This window comes from Meles meles, chromosome 11, assembly GCF_922984935.1.
Source record: "Meles meles chromosome 11, mMelMel3.1 paternal haplotype, whole genome shotgun sequence".
Lineage (NCBI taxonomy): Eukaryota > Metazoa > Chordata > Mammalia > Carnivora > Mustelidae > Meles > Meles meles.
Window position 1 is genome coordinate 46,035,512 of NC_060076.1, and position 23,178 is coordinate 46,058,689.

Below are 23,178 nucleotides of genomic sequence, written 5' to 3' on the forward strand. Positions count from 1 at the left end.
CTCCACTACAAATCTGCTAGAACTTGTCCAGGAATTCAGTAAAGTGTCAGGATATAAAATCAATGCTCAGAAATCAGTTGCATTTCTTTACACCAACAAAAAGACAGAAGAAAGAAAAATTAAGGAGTCAATCCCATTTACAATTGTACCCAAAACAATATATACCTAGGAATAAACCTAACCAAAGAAGCAAAGAATATATACTCAGAAAACTATAAAGTACGCATGAAAGAAATTGAGGAAGACACAAAGAAATCGAAAAATGTTCCATGCTCATGGATTGAAAGAAAAAATATTGTGAAAATGTCTATGATACCTAAGGCAATCTACACATTTAATGCAATCCCTATCAAAATTCCATCCACTTTTCTCAAAGAAATGGAACAAATAATCCTAAAATTTATATGGAACCAGAAAAGACCTCGAATAGCCAGAGGAATATTGAAAATGAAAGCCAAAGTTGGTGGCATCACAATTCCAGACTTCAAGGTCTATTACAAAGCTGTCATCAACAAGACAGTATGGTACTGGCACAAAAACATACACATAGAATAGAGAGCCCAGAAACAGACCCTCAACTCTATGGTCAACTAATCTTTGACAAAGCAGGAAAAAATGTCCAATGGAAAAAAGACAGTCTCTTCAACAAATGGTGTTGGCAAAATTGGACAGCCACATGCAGAAAAATGAAATTGGACCACTTCCTTACACCACACACGAAAATAGACTCCAAATGGATGAAGGACCTCAATGTGAGAAAGGACTCCATCAAAATCCTTGAGGAGAACACAGGCGTCAACTTCTTCCTGGGAACATCACCAAAGGCAAGGGAAGCAAGGGCAAAAATGAACTATTGGGATTTCATCAAGATCAACATCTTTTGCACAGCAAAGGAAACAGTTAACTAAACCAAAAGACAACTGATAGAATGGGAGAAGATATTTGCAAACGACATATCAGATAAAGGGCTAGTATCCAAAATCTATAAGGAACTTAGCAAACTCAACACCCAGAGAACAAACAATCCAATCAAGAAATGGGCAGAGGACATGAACAGACATTTCTGCAAAGAAAACATCCAGATGGCCAACAGACACATGAAAAAGTGCTCCACGTCACTTGGCATCAGGGAAATACAAATCAAAACCACAATGAGATATCACCTCACACCAGTCAGAATGGCTAAAATTAACAAGTCAGGAAACGACAGATGCTGGCGAGGATGTGAAGAAAGGGGAACCCTCCTACACTGTTGGTGGGAATGCAAGCTGGTGCAACTACTCTGGAAAACAGCATGGAGGTTCCTCAAAAAGTTGAAAATAGAGCTACCCTACGACCCAGCAATGGCACTACTGGGTATTTACCCTAAAGATACAAACGTAGTGATCCAAAGGGACACGTGCACCCGAATGTTTATAGCAGCAATGTCCACAATAGCCAAACTATGGAAAGAACCTAGATGTCCATCACAGATGAATGGATAAAGAAGATGTGGTGTATATATACAATGGAATACTATGCAGCCATCAAAAGAAATCAAATCTTGCCATTTGTGACGACATGGATAGAACTAAAGGGTATTATGCTTAGTGAGACAAGTCAATCGGAGAAAGACAACTATCATATGATCTCCCTGATATAAGAAAGTGGAGCTGCAACGTGGGGGGGGGTAGGAAAAGAATAAATGAAACAGGATGGGATTGGGAGGGAGACAAACCATAAGAAACTCTTAATCTCACAAAATAAACTGAGGGTGACCGGGGGGAGGGGGGGAGGGAGAGGGTCGTGGGGTTATGGGCATTGGGGAAGGTATGTGCTATGGTGAGTTCTGTGAATTCTGCAAACTTGGCAATTCACAGACCTGTACCCCTGGGGCTAATAATACATTATATGTTTAAAAAAATAAATTATAAAATCAGAAAAAAAAGAAAAATAAGAACCATGATCTGTTATTATCAAATTGATCACTTATCCCAGCACAGAAATATAATGTCCTCAAGTACATTTCTATTCACCTTACTCTCAAGATAAGGAGGAAAGCAGAGTCAATAAAAAGTTATCAAAATAAGGAAAACCAAATATCCCCTCTAAATCTAAATCTCTTTTCTGACCTAATTTAAAAGCAACTGGCTATTTTGATCTTTAAGCTCTGAGTTCCCAGAAAGTAACAAAGTTTGTTAAGAAATGTACCACACCTCTGCACATATTTTTATGAGAAACACCTAACCAAAATAGACCAGTCTTCTCTGACAAGTCCCAAAATAAGCCCCCATCCTTCCATTGGAGATTCTTTGTCCATGTTTCCTAAGGACTCCTTTATTTATTTGTCTCATAAAATGCCAGGTTTTCTCTTCTTTGACATGTTCCTCATGAATGAATGCTATCTCTAGTGCAATAGCTTAAATAAAAGCATCTCCTTAATCACCAGGGTCAATCTGTCTTTCACAGAATCAACCATGAACCTACACTGAATTTAAAACCCCATTAACAGCAGGGGTAGCCTCAGTCATCTGCACCAGATCTGCTATTGCTGGGTCAAAACTTTGAAGGTGGGACCTATCATCAGTGATTAATAAGTCTCCTCATGGGTTTCTCCTTCTCACTTTTCAGTGGTCACTAAGATTCCTAAGAATATCACAGAAACAGTTCCACTGACAGATAATGCAAAAAACATAGGCAAGTCCTTTGACCCTAGAATAGTTTATATCTTAAGTATGAAATCCCTTAATAAATTCACAGAAATGGTATGTTTTCTGAATTTAATAGGTATCTTAATCCCTACCCATATGGTTTCAAAATAACTGGAAATCCTAGGGGCGCCTGGGTGGCTCAGTGGTTTAAGCCTCTGCCTTCGGCTCAGGTCATGATCTCAGGGTCCTGGGATCGAGCCCCACATCGGGCTCTCTGCTCAGTGGGGAGCCTGTTTCTCCCTCTCTCTCTGCCTGCCTCTCTGCCTACTTGTGACCTCTCTCTGTCAAACACATAAATAAAATATTTAAAAAAAATAAAAATAACTGGAAATCCTAGATTCCAGTCTAGAAATGGATTAGGAAAGTTAATAGTCAATTTTTGTTTTGGTAGAGTTAGAAAAAAGGAGACTGATGGAGGTCACCTAGAATTCAAGTCTGCACAACCTTGTTAAGTCATCCCTTCAGTGACTCAGTCTTGCAATCTCTCCTCATTGCTGTATTTAATGATCGGTAGAAGTTTTCCCATGAAATTTTTACTTTAGCCAAGTCTTTTGCAAGGCAATAAAAGTTATAATTACCTTTGTATTTTATTTGAGAAACCACTTTCAAATTTCATAAGGAATAACTATAACCTCAGTAAAGTTTTATTTGTCTATTAATTTATTTGGCTATCTGATCATACCCATCAAATTTAACATTAGGAATATGAGATCTACATTTCTTTTGACATTTTAGAGATAAAGCTGGTTTAAGTTAACCAAAATCTGCAGACATGGGAGGAGAGGGAAGATTTTGAGGTTTTTTTTCAGATAATAAGAAACATAAATGCTGAAATCAATTCTTCTTATCCTTTTTGCCCTTTGACTTTGCTATATAAGTAATGTATATAAACAGGAGGGGCGCCTGGGTGGCTCAGTGGGTTAAGCCGCTGCCTTCAGCTTGGGTCATGATCTCGGGGTCCTGGGATCGAGTCCCGCATCGGGCTCTCTGCTCCGCAGGGAGCCTGCTTCCCTCTCTCTCTCTCTCTCTGCCTGCCTCTCTATCTACTTGTGATCTCTCTCTGTCAAATAAATAAATAAAATCTTTAAAAAAAAAAAAGAAAAGAAATAAACAGTATCTAGGACAGAGTTAGGACCTGGTTAAAATGAGGGAAATGATACCCTCTCTATGATTTTAAGAGAGATGACAAGTATAAACATATTAACAGAAATACAGCCTTCAGTATTACACCACAACACAGATATGAGTAAAATTTCCCTCACAATTATCCCATGTTATAGTAAACACCAAAGGGATTAGTCCTTAAATTAATTTCTAGAAGAATCTTTTTTTTTCAGTGTTCCAAAATTCATTCTTTATGCACCATGCCCAGTGCTCCATGTGCACTCCAGTGCCCTCCTTAATACTCACCACCAGGCTCACCCAACCCCCCACCCACACTCCCCTCCAAAACCCTCAGTTTGTTTCTCAGAGTCCACAGCCTCACATGGTTTGTCTCCCCCTCCGATTTTCTCCAACTCACTTCTCTTCATCTCCCAATGATCTCCATGTTATTCCTTATGCTCCACAATTTTCTAGAAGAATCTTATAAATCAATATATCTACCTCTAAAATGTCCCCTAAAAAAGACATCATACCATTTTCCATTAATTGTGGAATTTAAGACTATGCCAATAATTAATTTCACTATGCATTTAAGACTATGTCAATAATTAATTTCACTATGGAATATTTAAAACAAAGTTTAAAATAGATTGTGGTGATGGTTTCACAAGTATATTCTTATCTCCAAACTCTTCCAGTTTGGTACATTGAATATATACAGCATTTTCTATGTCAATCATACCTCAATAGAGTGTTTAAAAAAAAGTGAACATGAAATATTTGTCCAAATATTCCATGTATAGGTTGCTGAGAGAAGTAATTTCTTTATTCAACAGCTATTTAATGGGTACCTTCTAAGTGCCAGATCCTCTTTTATGTGCTAGAATATGTTAAATGAATCACATTACAATTATTGGGGAATAGTATCAAACCAACAGAAAAAATTCTGGCACATGTGTTAAGTAGCTCAAAATCAGTCTGTCTTCAATAGATAATAAGACTGTTTGCATGTATTTTTTTTAAATTTTTTTTTAATATTTTATTTGACAGAGAGAAATCACAAGTAGGCAGAGAGGCAGGCAGAGAGAGAGGAGGAAGCAGGCTCCCCGCGGAGCAGAGAGCCCGATGAGGGGCTCGATCCCAAGACCCTGAGATCATGACCTGAGCCGTAGGCAGAGGCTTCCCCACTGAGCCACCCAGGCACCCCTGCATGTATTTATGTGTACTTGTACATATTCATTTAAATTTTAATTTTAAATTTAAATTTTAAATTTGCAACCATAATATTTTTTTTGCAACCATAATTTTATATTCAACATATAGTGTATATACATGACTGTGTTTGCAGAGATATATACGGACATAAATGTATGCATGTGCATGTGCAATGAACAGTGTCAGTGACAGTTCTGACTACTACCGAATTGAGAAATTTGCCAAGTACCCTGTAAATTGAAAACCTTGCCAAATGAAAGGCCTATTCTTCTTACTAAAGATGTGTACATTTGAAGTTAGGAAGTAAATAACAATGGTTATTGTTATTCATTCCTTCTGATTTATATTGAATTGAACATCAGTCATTTAGTTCCCCAAAGTTAGAAATTAACTAGTTTATTTTCAGTCAACAAATTTTTCTTTAACACTTACTATATCCTAGGCATTTGATTATTGAACATAATCACTGACATTAATTAAAGGAACATAGAGAAAAATACCATGTCTTCCCTGCTACAAAATTATATCCTGTTCTAGAGCTCATAGAGTGTAAAATAAGTCACTCAGGTTGCATGTGTTTTACCCAAATATTAATATTCTTGTGTCTTTGTGAAAATAAATGATAAAGTGAAAAACCTTCACCAATAGATGGAATAAAGATATAGATCATGAATTTTAGTTATCCTAATGATAATTTTCCAAGATGACCTCTGGGATCATATGTAACTGGTCCCCATTTTTTTAATTTGTTTTTCTCTTTTTTCTCATCCTTAATGTCTGCAAATTAGAGAATGAGCAAAAATACACATGGAAAAAGAAATTCCTTTGAAACAGAACTAATGAAAATACTAGTATCTTTACTTTTTTTCTTGATCTTTGTTCAAATCCATACAGAAGCAAGGGTGGGAGAAGAAAGAATAGGGCAGAAAGAGAAGTTTAGCAAAGTCAAATAATATTAGTGCATAACAGACACAGAAGAAGATTAAGGGTCAGGCTTCAAGGAATATAGGGAGGGGCAAATGGGGTTCAGGAGGAAAGCAGAACCCTGAGACCAGATGACTAGTCAGGTCTAGCAGGTGAATGTTACTACTAGAAACACAACAGTGCAAAAATACAAGAATGCATTTTTTTCGATTATCAAAGACTTCTTTATGTTTTTATTGGCTTTTATGACATCTGCTGGTGATGGGGAGGGCTTCTAGACCATTAAGTACTGAAAGACATAAGAATCCAAGACAGCAATCCCAGTGAAAACATTATCACCCTATTTTCACTACCACCATTTACAGATTTATATCACAGACATGGTCCTAAGTACTTTAAGTCTTTCAGTTATTCAATTCTTACGCACTATTATCTTCATTTGATAACTAAAAAAAAAATAGGTTCAATAACTCACCACAGTTCACATACCTAATAAATTGCAAAACCAGTCTGTTAAAGTCTGAATTCAAAAAATGAGCTCTTCAACTTTGCTATACTATCCTTTTATTTAACATTTCCAGTAGGATGGTCAGGCAACATCTGTAGTCATATATGTAAAATGTATTCTTCCATCTGGTCGAAATATTTTTCTAATATTTTATTTATTTATTTATTTGAGAGAGACAGAGATAGATAGCATGAATAGGAAGGAGGGGGAGGAGCAGACTCCCCGCTGAGCAAGGAAACCTATCTTGGGCTCTATCCCAGGACCCATGAACCATGACCTGAGGCTCAGGCAGATGCTTATCCCACAGAGCCACCCAGACACGCTATCAGGTAAAAATATTAAGGTAATGAATGGTGCTATCTCCATGACCATAGTCCTTAAAATAGTTGTCTAACCTAAGGGCTCACACTTATAAGGATCCACTGAGGTACCCTGGTTTTTGGAAAAAATTTTGCTGAATTTTTTAAAGATTCAAACAAAGCAACTTTTATCCAAATTAGAGTTGCCCAGACAAAGACACCAAATTTTTATTTTCAGTTACAATTAAATCAACTAGATATAATAATATTGTTGGGTTCCCGGTAATCAAAAGTAATAAGGGACTTTTTAAGACTTTACTATGTCTTCATTTTTATATTTCTTTGACTAATAAAAACTGGAAGCAATCTTGTCTTAATCCTTTCATTTTTTAGATATGAAGTATCCATCCCCCAACTTGAGCAAGCTTATAGAAGACAAATTCATAAAATTTGATCTCTAGAGAAATAATCAAAAGACATCATGTTTTAAACTGACTCATTCACTCACTTATTTTTTCGACAAAAATTTATTGAGTGCCATTCATACATTATGCACTGATTTGGCTGACAACAAAGCGGTAAATCAGACAAAACCTGTGCTTTCAAGGAGCTTGTACCAAACAAATACAAAACACTATATAACATCAGGTAGGTGTAAGTGTTACAGGAGAAAAATAAAGCAGGACAAGTGATAGTGAGGAACAGAGCTTGTGATTTGGATGGGGTGGTTAATCAAAGATTCTTGGAAGAGGGAGTATTAAACAGACACACAAAGAAAGTGACAAGCAAACCCTCTAGGTACCCTAAATAAGTGTTTTGGACCAGGGAATAGCAACTCCTAAGTCATCAGGGCAGGAATATTTTTGGCTTTCTAGAGTAAAAGCCAAAGTCCAGTGAAAGAGGTAACTAATAAAAGAAATAAAGGGAGAGCGAGATCTGAGACATTCATGGCAGGCATTGTGTGGTGACAGAAATCCAAGGAATGATCTTAAGCAAGATTACTAAGGCTCAGCTTTTTTTTTTTTTTTTAAGATTTTATTTATTTATTTGACAGACAGAAATCACAAGTAGGCAGAAAGTCAGGGAGAGAGAGAGGAGGAAGCAGACTCCCTGATGAGCAGAGAGCCTGATGCGGGGCTCGATCCCATGACCCTGGGATCATGACCTGAGCCGAAGACAGAGGTCTTAACCCACTGAGCCACCCAGGTGCCCCACTAAGGCTCAGCTTTACATTGCAGAATCACTATGTCTTCTGTGTGGAGCTGAGTGTGGAAGCGGGAAGGCCACTGCAAAGCTCTTGGAGTATTCAGTAAAGAGATCACAGTGGGTGGATAAACTGTGAAGGAGCCAACTGTCATAGTGGTGAGAAATGTGCAGATTTGTCATGTATTTTAAAGACATAGCCTGAGGAATGGGATATAATGTACGAGAGAAAGGAGAGTCAATGATAACAGCACAGGTTTTGACAGAAACAACCGGAGGCATGGAGATACCGTTCTCAGAAGTGGAAAAGGGAGAGGAGGAGCAGCTATTGACACCTCAGAAAGATGACATTGTTGAGTAATGTTATCGAGCTGCACAACAAAGAATTAATTGTAACATATACTTAAGCCAGTTCCTAACTTATCTAGATGTATTATATAATAATTAATTAAAAAATACTGATCTACATGTACACAGGCCTTCATTATTGATTGAGAGGTTGTACATCTATTACTACCCTATTTGACTTTCGTCTCGATTTGCTGAAATAGACACGTTATTAATATCCCTATTTTCAAATGTCCCAATGAGATTAATTCATTCATAAAAATAATACAAAATGATTCCTCTAATTTCTAGACAAGTTCTATTCACTATATTATATTGCCCCATATATATAAGCCATTGAATTTTCCTTATTTTATACCAGCAGATAGCTCCTCTATGTTCCTGTAAACTTCCATTGTTGTAACGACCACACAACACTCTTCGCTACTGGCTAGTTAAGTTTTTAGCTGTTCAAAGTTAAGTCATTTTCTATGTTTCATTATATTTAAGTCATTTATTATTTACATATTTGTATATACATATATATAGTCATATATTATATTTAAGTCATTTTCTATATTTCAAATATTCCTCAGACCAGCTCACATTATACTGGTAACATCACTTGTGTTGAAGAAATATTTGTTTCAGAGCAAAGACAGGAAGAGGGAGGAAGGAGAAAAATATAATATTGGGAAATATTATAATAATCTATAATAAATAGCCTTAAAAAGGAATTTGATGATGGCATGGTAAATTATTACATTTATCCTTATTTTTCTATCTACACATGAATCAATAAAAACTAAATTCACATTTTTGGCAGATCTTCTACATCCTCAGTTAGGCTGAATGTAGCGTTCCCAGTTGTTTTAGTCACATTTAGAGTTTTAATTAGTTTTCATCTTTTATTCTGGCATAGGATATTCTATTGAGGACAAGCTATGGTATGTGGAATTGTTGCTACTTTTCCAAGCAATATAAGAATGAATTTGTATTTATGATAGTGACAGTGGAGTGCCAAAGAGGAGTAAATAAAACTCTTCCTAATGGCATAAAAGAAATGTCATCCAGCATGAAAATGTGCAAAATGTGTCCAGAAAAACATTAAAGAGCAGTCAGTGTGCTTCATTCCAAACAAAAGAAAAAAATAAATTCTCATTAACTAAGCAGAAAGACTATTTTTGTCTGAATACTGGAGAGTTCAGTAAATCAAAGTTAAGTTGGTAAACCAGGCTGATAATTCAGATAGGAACCAAGATAATCTAAGAAGCTATGAATATAATCATGGGGAAAATCTGGTTATGAGAAAGATGTTTTGGGGGCTGCCACCATGAAACATCATTGTCTAATGGGTTGGCTGGGATCTAAACTCCATCCTCACCTCCACCATATCCGGTGAGCACTGGACTCTTGATACTCACACCTGGGTAAATTCCAAAGGTTCCAAGAAGGGCAGCCCATTGACCAAGACTTAATCATCTGTCTTATGACCAACATAGCCTTAACATTCCCTCAACATGACTTAAACTTTTGATAAGTTCCTTTGTCACTGTAGTCCTCTGACATCCCTTTTCTTAGAGCATTTATTTTAGAAAAACTTGCAATTGTAAATTATTTCTTTGTCCCTCTGAGATGTAAATCTGCTCTTAGCCTCATGCCAGCTCCACAACTGAACTTCAAGGACCTGAGAGCCATCCCTTTGAAATGTAATCATCAAAGACGTTAGCACTCCTATCTCCCAGTCTCTGTGGAAAGGTAGAAGTTTAATTTTGATGAGATAAGTGCCAATTAGCAAACACAAATGGTCTAATTATGTTTGCTAATCTGCCCACCTCCCCTGTAACATTCTCCAGTACTTTTGCACTAACTCATTCCAGCATTTAAAAACATTCCCACCTTCCACTTCAAGAGACTTCAGTTTAATCTCTCTTCATTATTAGTTTTGAATAAAGTCATCCTTGCCTGTTTAACTTGTCTGGTCAAATTTTTCTTTGATGCACCCAAGCTTCTGTAAGCCTGAAAGAATAGATATTTGGCCGTATACAGTTTTCATGGGTGGAGGCAGAATCCCACCTCACAAGATTCAGACTGCAAAAAAATCTCCAAACACAAGAAGGAAATATTTATGCTGCGGATGGCTAAAAACAGGCTAATGTCTACTATTTCCTTACAACATGTCTACAGGAGGATTATTATCTCTTGTACATACCAAACACCAGTACAGTTATAAAAATTATATTTAAGGTTATTTCCCTGTTAGTAAATTTTTCGAAGATCCTTAGACTGGGTTTGTCACCAGCGAGACCCCAAGACCTGACCTTTACTGCTCACCTGCATCCGCCATGGATCTTTGTCCCATTGTCTTCTTAAGCTCTTTTTTCTAGCTTATCTCTTAACTCAGGCAAGAGCCAAGGGGGACAGCATCAGTGATGGAAAATGAAACAATGACTCTGTCCAGACAAAGAGTTCTGGCTTGTCTAGACTGACCAGACCAGTTTGAACTTAACCCCCAACTCATGCCTGCATAGATGGACCGTGGAGGGACTCACGGAGTAGTTGACAGTTACCTTTACCTCATTATAACACTAAAATCTTCACCCAAGGAGGAGCACAACCTCATTTATGTAACATACAGTGTATGCATAGGCATGTTTCCTTAAGGTACATGAACTACCTTGTGCCTGCCTCTACCTAAAATAATAAGGCTCCTTTATCCATTGTAATTCTAAGTAAAAGAAACCCATCCATCCTTATTAGGGTAGTCACAGTTTTGTAAGTTATCCCCATGATGTCCTTATTTGATGCAAATAAAGTTTACTTTGAGGGACAACTGGCCTTCTATTTCTATTTTAGACTTACCAAGGAGCAAATTCAAGGAAGTTTGTTGGTTCAGCTGCAGGTTCTGTGAAAATAAGCAGCTTCTAAAACTATCTTGGCTTCCATGAGTTCATCTGTATGGTTGGAAATGATATCTCCTATCACAATAATAATTAACAATTGCTGAGTATTTATCTAAGGCACTCAGAATTTTTTTTAAATTAAAAGTTTTAAAGCTTATTAAAATGTTACTTCATCAGGCCTAAACAACAACCACAAAAAGAAAAATCCATCAATTACCCCCACCTCAAATGTTGCAAACTGATTCTGTATCTATCCTTGTAATCGGTGATATATAGAAATAATCCAAACTTCTGCACTAAAATTACAACATACATGAAAATACTGTGCAGATTTGAACTGGGGCCTGCTTAACCCCCAAATCATCATTTTTGCTGCAGTAATAAAATTTCCATTGAAAACGTTAACAATTAAACGGCAGCCTATAAGGATTGCAGTGTTTTCCTCTCCTAAGGAGATCTAGTGTTTTTGCTTTTGTTTTTGTTTTTTTTGTTTTGTTTTGTTTTGTTTTATTAGTTCTTGGCTGAACAATTTTCCTGCTCTTAATTTAGTTCCATATATTTGGTTCACGTATAAAAAGGCTTTGAATGACAAACATAACTATAAGCAATCTTTTTCCAAGAAATATAGCTTTTCATGACACCGCAAATCTAGCGCACCTCTCTGCTATTCTTTACAGCTGTACCCTTGAATATAGCTGTCTACGCTCCATAACTCTGCTTCTCTTGACCACCCCCTTTAGAACCCACTCCAATTAGAATTTGTTATTACCAATATCGCTCTTCACAATATCAACTTTTAATCATTTATTTGCTCTTTTGGGGATATTTATTAAGCTTTCCTTTTTCTTGCTTTGGGAATAGTCTTTCTCAATTGGGTCTCCTCTTACCTCCGTGACTTCCCCTTTTGGGGTTCTTATGCTGGTTACTTCTCATATTCCTGAATTTTAATGTAATTGAAAGTCACAGGGTTTCATTTTCTGATATCTTTTAAACTTGATTTACATTACTTTAATTCCACAGAAGATTCCACCCCATCCAAGGTCTTTAAGTATTGTCTAAATCCTGATAACCCTCACACTGAGTTGTATCCCAGCCCTCTTCTCTGAACTCTAGATTTATGTATCCAAATGTCTACTCAAACTCTCCATGTCAGGAGGCAGTTGCAGTTGGATATAATTAAAAATAGACTCTATTTTCTAAAAGACATAAAAATGTGTATCATGCTGGCTTCAACATTTATGCATGAATTAGTTCTTACCCAATCTGCCAATGGTCATACCTAATCTCAATTAGAATTGGTCTTTGTGTGTCCTGTCTCATTGTGTTGAAGAGTTACATCCATTATTCTGCAAAAAGGTTGTAAGTCAAAGTAGGATGCCTTTACATTAACCTACTTGTTATGAGACTCCAAGTGGCTAATTTATGGTTGGGCTTTTTCCTCATGCCTTTGTTAAGGAGGATATCTGAGAAGTATTTCATGGTGTTAAAATAATGACCTGTGAAATACCAGTGGATATGACTGTAGTAAAAAATTTTCAGTATGGAAATGTACTTAACAATTTAAAAAGTTGATGTTAAGATGATTTGTGACTGGATCTGAGGTAAATGTGATTTATCTACTAATTTTTTCTTTCAAAAAAAAAAAAGCCATTAAGCATTTGGAATAATCCTTAATACTATGGTTTTCTTCCATTTTCTGGTCCCTCAAGAAATACCAGTAAAGTCATATATTACTTTGATTAGGATTTTTATCTTTACTAAAAACTACAAATGAAGGGGCCTGATTTTTAATATGCTATATAATAATTCTAGTGTATCTATTTCCATTCTTGACATAATTTTTAAAATTTGGAACTTCACCCCATCTGTAAGAAAAAAAGGCACAGCACAACCAACATGTGGATGATTTTCTGGGAAACTATTAGAAAATAGATATAGTCAAAAATAAGTATATTCTGTCATTAATTTTTCAGTTTGGACATGACTTAATAGAATTTATTAGCTATCAAAACACTACAGAAAGGAATTATACAACTTTGACTTTGTGAATTAAAAGAATCTTACTCAGTGATCATTCATAGGTCTCAAATCTGCCAGATACCAAGTCCCCAAATCCCTCATTTCCTTGAGTTAAAGTACTAGACTCTCACCTTTGGGCTAAGCACTACCGCAGAATGTGGAACCCACTTGTCAGGAGGGATTCAAGGACCTTCACTTCAATGCACAAGAGATTTGAAATCAAAATTTTAATTCTCTGTTCCCACAGGGAACAGGAGTTCTAGATTTGAAGGCAAAATATTTTTCTCCCATGTTCCTGTGACTAAAGTTCTACCTTTGACTTAATTTCTGGTAGCTGGATTTCTACTCTGTTCCCTTATGTTTGAGCCTAGTCTTAATAACCCTTTGCTAGGTTCTGCTTTCTATTTCTAGAGTTCCTCAAGGCCCTTCCCAACCCCTCTCTTTTCACCAAGGTATTGAGCTCTAAGCTCCAATTCAGGCAAAAACTCATTATCTGCAGTAAGTTTTCCAGAACCTAACTGCCTTTTTGCCTACCTAACTTGGTCATAATCAATTTATCTGATTAAAAATTGTGACTATTTTTGCAATGACTATGCCAGGATTTTATGTCATTGAGCCTGCCTGATCCTGTGCTCTAGGAATCTTCATGAAAGTAATTCAATATTGGATCAGAGTTCTTTAAAGAGGTTAACTGTGCTCACCTTGTACCATAATAAATGATTAGCAGAAAGTGCCATAGAATAATGAATAGAATGTGAACATAGTATAAGAATCCAAACCTATTTGTCAGGTCAAGTACTTCACAGCCCTTGTGAGAGATGGTATTGGGAGAGATTCTTTTGTCTCCTGCTTGTTTACTGAAGAGTGCCAGGCCATGATACAGCTGAATATTTCAAAAATACCTTCATAGAGACTCCCAACTTAAGTTTTCAGGTAACAACTCTCCTAGAATCAATGACATTTTTAAACACACACACACACACACACACACACACACACACACACAGCAATTTAAATTGTTATATTAGGTCCACAGTAGAAACAGTTCATTGAATTTCTATGGAGGCAATTCATCTTAATATTCTGTCTTGAAAAACCATTCACCCACTATAAAAGCCAAACTTTAAGAGGACCCAATGAGAGAGGACCCAAATAAGCAAAATCACAAATCAAAGAGGAGAAATAATAACCAATACCATAGAAATACACTTCTAGAAGAAGTGGATAAATTTCCAGAAATATATAACCTACCAAAACTGAAGCAGGAAAAAATAGAAAATTGGAACAGACTTATTACCAGTGATGAAACTGAATCAGTGATAACACACACATACACAAAAAAACCCAAAAACAAACAAATAAAAAAACCTCCAAACAAACAAAAGTCCAGGACCAGGCCGCTTCACAGGTGAATTCTACCAAACATTTAAAGAAGAGTCAATACCTATTCTTCTCAAACTATTCCAAAAAATAAAAGGAAGGAAATTTTCCAAATTCATTCTATGAGGCCAGTAGTACCCTGACACCAAAACCAGATAATGACATCACACACATACACACACACACTATAAGCCAGTACCTTGGGTGAACACAGATTCAAATATCCTCAACAAAATACTAGCAAACTGAATCCAATACACTATAAAAAAACATTCACCACTATCAAGTGGTATCTATCCCCCGGATGCGAGGGTGATTTAATATTTGCAAATCAATCAATGTGATACAGCACATCAATAAGAGAAAGGATAGAATGATAGGATCATTTCAATAGATGCAGAAAAAGCATCTGACAGAATACAATGTCCATTCTTGATGAAAAATCTCAACCAACTAGATCTAGAGAAAACACACTTCAGCACAATAAAGGCCTTACATGAAAAACCCACAGAAAACATCCATACACAATGGAGAAAAACTGAAAGCTCTTCCCCTAAGATCAGGAAGAAAACATGGATGTCCACTCTCACCACTTTTATTCAACATAGTACTGGAAGTCCTAGCTATAGCAATCAGACAACAAAAAGAAATAAAAGGCATCTAAATTGGTAAAGAAGAAGTAAAACTTTCACTATTTGCAGATGACAGGATACTACATGGAGAAAACCCCAAAGACTCCACCAAAACCTACTAGAACTGATAAGTGAATTTAGTCAAGATACAGGACATAAAATCAATGTACATAAATCTGTTGCATTCCTACACATTAATAATGAAATAACAGAAAGAGAAACTAGGAAAAAAATCCCATTCACAATTGCAACAAAAATAATAAAATACCTAGGAATAAACTAAATCAAAAAGGTGAAAGATCTGACTCTGAGGACTTCAACACTGATGAAAGAAATTGAAGACAACACAAAGAAATAGATATCCCATGCTCATGACTTGGAAGAACAAATATTGCTTAGATGCCCATACTACTCACAACAATCTACACATTTAAATGCAATCCTTATCAAAATACCAATAGTATTTTTCACATAATTACAAGAAACAATCCTAAAATTTGTGTGGAACTACAAAAGATCTCAAATAGCCAAAGCAATCTTGAAAAAGAAAAAGACAACTTGGAGGTATCACAATTCCAGACTTCAAGTTATATTACAAATCTATAGTAATCAAAATAGTGTAGTACTAGCACAAAAATAGACACACAGATCAATATAACAGAATAGAAAACTCAGAAATAAACTCATGATTATATGGTCAATTAATCTTTGACAAAGGAGGCAAGAATATACAATTGGAAAGACAGTCTCTTTAACAAATGTTGGAAAAACTGGACAACATGCAAAAAATGAAACTGGACCACTTTCTTACGCTGTACACAAAAATAAAATCAAAATGGAATACAGGCCTAAATATGAGAGCTGAAACCATAAAAAAGAAAATCCTAGAAGAGAATACAGGCAGGAATTCTCTGACATTGGCTATAGCAATATTTTTTTAGGTGTCTCCTGGGGCAAGGGAAATATAAGCTAAAATAAACCACTGGGACTGATCCAAATAAAAAGCTTCTGTACAGCAAAGGAAATAATTAACAAACCAAAAGGCAACCAATGGAATGGGAGAAGATATTCACAAATGTCATATCCGTTAAAGGGTTAGAATCTAAAACATAAAATCTTACATGACTCAATCTCCCAAAATTAAATAATCCAATTAAAAAGCAGGCAGAAGATATGAACAGACAGGTCTCCAAAGAAGACATACAGATGGCCAACAGACACATGAAAAGATGGTCAATCACTCATCATTAGGGAAATACAGATCAGAACCACAATGAGGTATCACCTCACACCTGTCAGAATAGTTAAAATAAAAAAAATTAAAAATAAAATAAAATAAAACACAAGAAACAAGAGCTGGCAAGGATGTGCTGAGAAAGGGAAAGGAACCTGGTATATTATCAGTGGGAATGCAAACTGATGCAGCCTCTGTGGAAAACAGTACAAAGTTTCCTCAAAAAGTTACAAATAGAGCTACCCTTACGCTACTGTATATTTACCCAAAAAGTAAGAAATACTAATTCAAAGGGATACACATACCCCTATGTTTAATGTAGTATTATTAACAACAACCTAATTTTGGAAGCAGCCCAGGTATCCACTGATAGATGAATAAAGAAAAAGTGGTATATAAGCACAGAAGAATATTATTCCATCATAAAAAAATGAAATCTTGACATTTGCAAAGGCATGAATGGAGCTAAAAAGTATAATGTTAAGCAAAATAATTCAGTCAGAGAAAGAAATACCATGTGATTTCACTCATATGTGAAATATGAGAAACAAAACAAATGAGCAAAGGAAACAAAAAGACAAGACAAAAAATACCAGATTCTTAACTATAGAGAAAAAACTATTGGTTATGAGGAAAGGTGGGTGGGAGGATGGTGAAAATAGGTGATGGGGATTAAAGAGTACATTTTCATTAAGAGCACTGGGGAATGTACAGACTTAAAAAAAAAAAAAAACTGGGTAAGAGTCTGGCAATGATAGCTACACTCTTTCAAAAAAGGAATGAGAAGCACTTAATATATTTGGGCATTTTTATCATTAAAATTTTACCTGCAAATGAAAGAGGTAGCTACATCCTTTAAAAGAGACTGCTATCAAGACCACCTTCATAGCATGGTTACAATACCCCAGTGAGCTTTAATTGGTATTCACTGGTCCTCATATTATTTAGCCATATGTACAAATCTATTTCTTGTCCCCCCAAAATCTTTCTCTTCCAGTTTTGTTTCATTTTCCAATTTCTCCATTATCTACCATATCACCTTTTGATTCTCACTTTCTCTCATTTTCCCACCTCTCTCAGGTTTTCTCCATCACAACTTTCAACGTACTGCAAAGAGAATTCATCTCTGACACAAAAGTAAAACCCTCTCCAAATAGTTCTTTGAACTTATTAACTCTGACTTTCCAAGATGCTAGGGAGACACTGGTTTTTGGAAATATCTGACCACACTCCATGGATATAGTTCATGAGACACAACCTGAGACTCAAATAAGAAAGTAGGTCATTGTTATGGATCTGAACACACATAAGAGTAAATCAATAATCTGGAAATCAACAGAGTATGGAGAAACAAGCAGGTGAAGGCACGAAGGAGAATACATATATAGGAAGCCTATAAGATGTACTAGAGTTGAAATCAAACTCAAAGAAGAGATGAGAAGAGTCACAGATGAGAAGCTAGATTCTAATCATCTGTCCTCTTTACAACCCATCTTGTATTGTTTCTATTGTGTACAGAGTCAAGTCAAGGGTAAAAACTAAAAGCTTAGAATTTTCTAAAACAAAAAGCTACAATTTTCCAATCGAGTCATTTATTTGTTAATTCAAATGATATACCAAGATTTCTTCCCCATCATTTTAGGGAATGTAGCCAAAGGTCCATCATTATATATCCGACACCTTAAATACTCCTCTAAAGTCCCAGAGCTCCGTATTTAAGAGGTTAAAATAGTTATAAAGAGATTAAACTATGTATTAGCTGAGACTGTTATGCAGTAGAAGAAATACAATTTTTTATTAAACCTCTAACAGAAATTCTACTCTAAGGTAATGATTGGCTAAATTCTAATCAGTGAATTTGACCTCAGTATATCTTTCCTTTGATCACACTTGTTATTGACCTCCAATGTCAGCACAAGATTTCCTTCTTCCCAACCCAAACTGAGAGGCTTTGGTCTTCTTGACCTCCATTCAGGTCTGATACTGGTCTCATAATTAGACTCAGTGTTCTTTTATTTTACGTTCTTAATCTTGAATTTTCCTCAAACTGTGATTAATCCTATGATACTTCTTCAGTATAAAATTATATGCATTCTCAGTCAGAACAATGACCATAAATGTTTTTGGTGATTTTAAACCAAAGGGGTAGTTGCAAATATTTTGATAGCATGAAGTATTTCATTTCTCACCAATGTGCCAGAGCTAATAAAGTGTAGGACGTGGGTGCCACTTTAATAAATACATAGGGAGATTACATAAAACTACAAAACTTTTCTATAGTTTAATTTCTTACTATAGCCCTTTACTTTACCATACATGTGGTATGAGAAAGAAAACACTGCAACCTGAGATTTCAACCCATCTCTTTTCACATGAGAATTCTGTTGAAGAAACATTTGAAAAGACAATTCACGATTTAAGCAAAAGCTGCATTTTGCTCACAAGTTTGATTCCCTCATTCAAAAAGATTTTCATGGAAAGAGAGCTATGATGGTGAGACTTTGCATTTTAATTGTGTCTTAGTCCTTATCACAGTATATTTATTTTTATCAGAAAGTGGCATTTACTGATTTTGAGATATTTCTCTTTTTAATTTTTTTTTTGCAATATTACCTGCACTTTCAGAAATTATGAGGGCTTCTAACTTACTTAGTATATTCTGTAGCAGTAAAGGCAATGGACATGTGTTTGCTTAGGAGCCATTTCCATTATAAAATCTATTACTAAATAATTCTGCACTGTTTCTTTATTTGATCAAATTATTGGATCCTTTCCTTTTAACCATCTGGAAGAATTTCCCATTGTAGGATTTTTCTATCAGAATCCATCGAAAGTGCTATACCTGCCTGGATTTTTATTTGCTGTTCCACAGGAGTGTCAAAAGCAATTTGAGGGCCAGCAAATGATGAAGTCCACTGTGTATAGTTATGAGTTCTTCATTTTCTATCCTGCCAAGTCTCCACTTATTTGTTTTGCATTCTCTTATTGTCCTCCTGGTGTTTTCAGTTTTATTTCAGTTTATTCCTCTGCGGATCTTTTTAAAAGAGTTAGACATTAAATTAAATGTTTTATACTTTATTCCACACAGAGTTCATCTCAATTTTTTTAGCTATCCTTTCATATTGTAAGTTTTATTTTAGTGATGTATATATCTTCAGAACTAGAATTAGATCAGCAATTTGTATTGTTTTCTTTCTTAAGAGATTTTTAAATGTTTATTATTACTGCTTTTTTTTACTCATTTTTAAGAATAAAATCCTATTTTAAATACTCTTTTTATAAAATATAAATACTCTTTTTATAAAATATTAAAAAATATAAAAATAAAATACTCTTTTTATAAAATATAAAATATGAAATTAAATAAAATGGTAGTTTGTGAGACTTTTGCATTAGGTAACTTCACCTCTATGGAGATAAAATTAAAGCCATGATAACACCTTGTTCATTTCATTCCCATTTCTACCTGCTCTGTAAAAGCATCAAACTCTGTAATAAATTTCCCAAAATGTTCTAGTCCTCTCAAGTCAAATACCTTAGGTTGATTTGTGAAGAGGTCCTATTGGCTACCACATGTCATCTAACACAAATAGTCCAGAACACTGCTGGACCTATTGACTGATATTGCATAAATAATCCAATGCTAATTTAGATTCAGCTTACATTTTCAAGTTGAGGTCACTTGGAAATAATAAACAAATGGAATAATCTGTCTATTTTTCAAAGAGAGTGTGGTAATTGCAGATCCATTTCCAGAATTATGTTTAACACGGCCTCTTTGAGACCAGTGGGAAAATATCTACACAAAGAGGCAATAAATTTCTTAAGTTCCTGTCTCCCAAAGATAAATATTTTATAAAATCACTTCCACAGATTTGACTGGGAAGATTCCCATTAGTGCAAACAGCAAGCTGTGTTGTGATAGTTTGCTCTTTCATTTAATAGAGCTAAATATACATTCTACCCCCATTGACTACTGAGCCAAGCACAGACCAGTCAAAATCAGCAAGCCATTCAAAATAAGATCATGCAAGCAGATTCATCCTAAATTGCGCATAAAATTATTACATTTTAGGAATATTAGATACTGCTAAAGCATCCTTTGGGAATAAGAGTGGACACCAAAGACCAAAACATATATGTTGATGGTTATTTTGTTTTCAAAATCTGATTTTCAGCTCAATTTATTTCTTCACATTATATAAGGCTTGATTTCCTAGAGGAGTTGGCAATCATTAGCCAAATAATATTCCTTAATAAGACTTGGCATTTGGTTTCTAAATATAATATGTATAAATAAATGTTCACCCTTTCAAGGAAAATGTAGTGTTTTTTAAAAGTTCAGACTCTTCAGATAAACTGTCCAGAGAATGTTTGAATTTTATTATTTTGTATTTTTTCTTTCCTTTTTCAGGTTTTAATTTAATCCTCATAGTTAACATAGAGTGCAATATTAGTTTCAGGTGTACTATATAGTAATTCAGTACTTCCTTACAATACCTGGAGCTCATCACAAGTGCACTCCTGAATCCCTACCACCTATTTAACCCATCCACCCACCCATCTCCATTCTGGTAACCATCAGTTTGTTCTCTATAGTTAGTAAGCTAAATTTCATTTGGATGAAGCTATTCTGAAGATCTAATAAATTATACTGAACAAAGAAGTGTTCAGACTCTCATTTTTATTTTCAGATTCTCATTTTTAAGTACAGAAGGTTGTTTCCTATGAAAAGTAAAATGAGGAGATATTATCCTAATTGTACAGTGGCATTTACTTTATTATAATAGTCTGAGTCTGATATTTCACTGACAATGCAGAAATACTGATCATCTCTTTCTTTCAAATTGCCCCACCAAAAAAAAGAAAGAAAGAAAAAAGATTTCAAATTTGTCCTGTAGGCTAAACTTATAGTTGAAGCTAAATGGCCTATAAATATTGCTGTCTTAGTTTTATGGAAGTCTAGGCTGTAGAGAAACAATTGTTTTCTAGACATCAATTTATAGGCTCTTGAATTGGAAGGGATAGCCTACATCCTTTTGATATATGATGAACCTGAGGTCCTAAAACAACAAGGTGCTTCTGTTAGGACCTTGGCAGGGCAATATGGAGAAGTGAGTTTAAGTTCTGTCTCCATTAAATTCTGTTAGATTTTGGTAGGCTGTATGCTATCTATTAGTCTCAGTTTTCCTTACTTATAAAATGATTAAAAATTAAAGAAAACTGAAGCTAATAAGTATTAAACAAGTCTCTTTCCTTAGTTTTATTTTAATAAAATTTTAAGTCAAAGCTTATATAAACAACACCCCATACAATAAATTTTCAAACCCTGTTCTGATTTCTATGGTTCAAGCATGGATGTTATGAAAGTTTAGTGATGAATGATTTTCTCTCTAGATTCTCAAAACTAAATACCCAACAATATACTCACCATCTCCATGCAAATGCCCTGAATGAACCTACAATATGAGCCAAAAAGAACATAGAAATGTCCTTTAGTGGGGGAAACACAGATCCCATTCTGCAACCCAAATTTCAACAGAAGATGATTCTACGTCCCAATTTCTTAAGCCAGAAACTACAGCAAAATGCTATTGGTGTGACCTCTTGAACATCTCTATGGTTGGTACAATTTTTCTTTCTATAGCCGTTATCTACATAAACTGCATTTATTACTTGAATTACTATCTCAATCACTAATAGGTATTCCTATCCCCAGTTGTACCCATTTTTAACCCATTCCATAAAATAGGGCTTGTATGTGTTTTTTAAAATGCAAATCTGATTTTTTCACTGGCCTGCTTGAAATGGTAAAATAGGTCCACGCTTCCTTTAGATAAAAAATACAATAGTTAATAGTTACATATAATTATAGACCTAATGTTTATGTGCTCCCTCTACCCCAAATTCCCATGTTGAAGCCCTAACCCCCAATGTGATAGTATTAGGAAGCAGAATTTTTTGGAGGTAATTACGTTCAGACGAGGTCATGAAGGTACTGCTCCCCTGATAAGATTAGTGTCCTTAGAAGAAGGTAACAATACTTGAGCTTCCTCTCTCTGCCTTGTGAGGACACAGAGGGAATGTAGCCGTCGGCAAACTGAGAATAGGGCTCTTCACCAGGATCTAAATCTGCAAATCTTGACACTGGATCTCCTAGCCTCCAGAACTGTGAGAAATATCTCTACTGTTTAAGCCACGTAGTGTATGGCGTAATGTTAAAGCAGCCTTACGTGACTAAGACAATAAATTGCACCAAGAAGCAGACATGTCGCTGGGACAAATACCTAAAAAATGTGGATGTTGCTTCAGAGCTGGATAATGGATAGAGGCTGGAAGAGTGCTGTCTAAACATCCCCTCACTCTAAGCCATGAGTACAAAAGAACACTCCAACATCTAGTAAATTGGTGTGTGAGAGATGAAATTAGCCCTGAAGGCACATGTAAATTGCAGAAATCGGTGAATCAGATTTCATGGCACCTACCCCTGCTATACTGCCTCTCAAGTTCCATCTATGGCATCATGGGGTGTACCTTATGTCCAGCTGACTAAGAAAGAAATAATTTGGGCTCAGTTTTATGGGTGAAACTACATAATATGTGGGAAATCTGTACAGCTACAGCACAATAGTCTCAGTCTTTGGTGGCTCCGGAGGAGGATGGAGAAAGAAAATGTTCCTGAAGGGCAGATCTTTAAGCAGAGTACTTGGTTTTCACTTTTACCTGAAAAGAGAGATAAC